This window comes from Aplysia californica, unplaced genomic scaffold (assembly GCF_000002075.1).
Source record: "Aplysia californica isolate F4 #8 unplaced genomic scaffold, AplCal3.0 scaffold00160, whole genome shotgun sequence".
In the NCBI taxonomy this organism is placed as follows: Eukaryota; Metazoa; Mollusca; class Gastropoda; order Aplysiida; family Aplysiidae; genus Aplysia; species Aplysia californica.
This window is the reverse complement of record NW_004797430.1, coordinates 443,719-446,218: the sequence shown is the minus strand read 5'-3', so window position 1 is coordinate 446,218 and position 2,500 is coordinate 443,719.

The following is a 2,500-nucleotide window of genomic DNA, read 5'->3' as shown; positions in this document are numbered from 1 at the left end:
TCGACCCACCAATGGTGATCGCCAGATGCAAGGAGAGCCTTCTCAACCAAGAGGAGACAGACTCCCACACACTCAGCACAATAAAAGGAAAGTGTGTGCGGGGTACAGCGAAAAAAAGTTTGCTCCGAGGAGTGGTCAGGCGTGTCTCAAACCAGCTCCTCATGGAGACAATTAGCAGGAAGACCCTGATGTGGACGCTGGAAAGGAGAGATGAGCAGCTATGGACATGTGCCGCCTGCTATGATTCTAGCTCTGGATCCAAGTAAATCCAAGTAAGATGTTCCTAACTAGCAAATATGAGCGATAATGTCAACTCACTGAGAGGTTTCAAACAATCTACATGTAAATGGTTTGTTAATTTGGAGATTTTCCTGTCTTCAATTACTTTAATTAGTATCCTATAACTGAGCACTAACGCTGTTGCAAGATAGCGTTATGACCTCACTTAACGTGCCTGATGCGTTTCGTTTTTACAAGGGGCAAACAAATACGGCATGCTGGATTTATTGCATAATTTATTGATTTCGGAAACAAGAGCTTTAATTACCTGAAAAATTCCACGGAAGCTTATGTTCTGCTGATAAGTTTTAACCATTCAGTCTTTCTCTTATGGTTCGACTGGTGCTTTGTCACAGACATACCTGCCGAAGATGTAGACAGCAGGGGCGGCTCATGGGGCTAAAAAGTGGGCATGCACAATAATAATTAAGCCATGGCATGCTGAAGATAGTCAAGGGCATAGTAAATGAAACGGTGTATAAGTTTAGGATATTTGGGTTGGTGAGGGAGGGCCTCGTGGTTTTATTTTCATTCTTTTTACTTGTCGCTTTGATTTCTAGATCTAGTACTAAATTTGTTTGTTAGCTAAACATCAATTTTGTTCATCCTGTATTGGAACCCAAGACGGAATAAGACAAGACGGGACAACTCTTCTTTACGGCATGTGACAAGCGCATGCCCCTCCCACTTTTGCTGCTGTGCGTATAACTCGCTGGACTGGCGATAGTTTACAATTTTTACAATGCAAGGCTACTGATCATTTCGTGCGATGTCTAGCCAAGGCCTACTAAAATTAGTATATTTTAGGAGAGAGAGAGTATTTAATTAATAAGCGTAGCCTATCTAGATCTAGATCTATAGTTCTAGAATCTAGGATCTAGAATCTAGAATCTAGATCTAGAGAGTCTTATTTTGTTGTGCACCCAGCCAAGAGTGTGCAGTTCGGAAAGTAGATCTAGATCTAGACCCCTAAGTGGTTGGCGAATGACCGAAGGGCGACTCTTGACTAGCAGTATGTCTGTGAATTGGCGGAGACACTCTAGATCTATATATCATGCAACTTGATTCATACAATCATATCAACAGCAGATAGATCTACTTAAGCTTATGTGCTTATTTCAATGGCTTCTTTTTCGGTGCACCTGTACAATTGTGGTCCCGTTTAACGTTTACATGACAGCCATTGTTGTCATGTGGGCGTGACTCTAGATCTAGATCTACATAGCCAAGATAATTTATTTCTAGATCTACATCTTGATTAGAGCTATAATTTTAATTCAGTTTAGATCTAGATCTAGATCTATAATTTTAATTCAGTTTAGATCTAGACTTCTAAATTTAGATCTAGATTCTAGATATCTATAATCTAGGCCTAAAACTAAATAAGAAACACGTAAAAATTACTACAGGGGCACTTAAATTAGGCCTTGAGTGATTTAGTGTAAACGGGACCGCTATTGTACAGGAGTGCCTTTGTTTCCTAGCTTCAGTTTACGATCACTGTTTCTGACATTGGGGAACAGCTCGCTGTGTAGTTAATCTAATCTAGATCTAGATCTAGATCTAGCCAACAGTTAGGCTGCTGGACTCTAGCAGTGGCCGTATCTTTAGTTTAAAAAATATCCAATCTATTGTATATTCTGTTAGACAACAGTTCATTGCAGAGCACCACTGGCTGTTCTGTCGTTTTTAAACTATAAGATCTAATCTACTTCTACGTTTCGGTAACTCCTAGATCTACATCATCATGTTCAACCCACTACCGCTTTCCATTCATAAAAACCTTAAATTTCTCAACTCACTATAGATCTAGATCTACTCAAAATGTGAACAAAAACCAGTCAAAATAAATACCAAACAGTTTATATGAAACAAACCCAAGGCAAAACTGCCATTATGAAATTCAAAGTAGGCAGCTATTTCAGCGAGTTGAACAGTGTGCTCTTTCTTCCTGTCGTCTGTTTACGCTTTAAACGCGCAGCTAGCTGGTTACCGAGGGGAGCCATTTGGAACGAAAATGAGGCTGTTGTCCCGTCTTGTCTTATTCCGTCTTGGTTGAAACTGAACACTCAAGTACACGTAATAACTTTCACTACTCCACTACAAAACTATTCACAGGCACAGCTCATAGGACGGCCACGTTAAACTCCCTCAGGTTCACGGCTACAGAGTCACTTAAAATAGTGCAAGACAAACAATGAACCAATCACAATTCACTTGA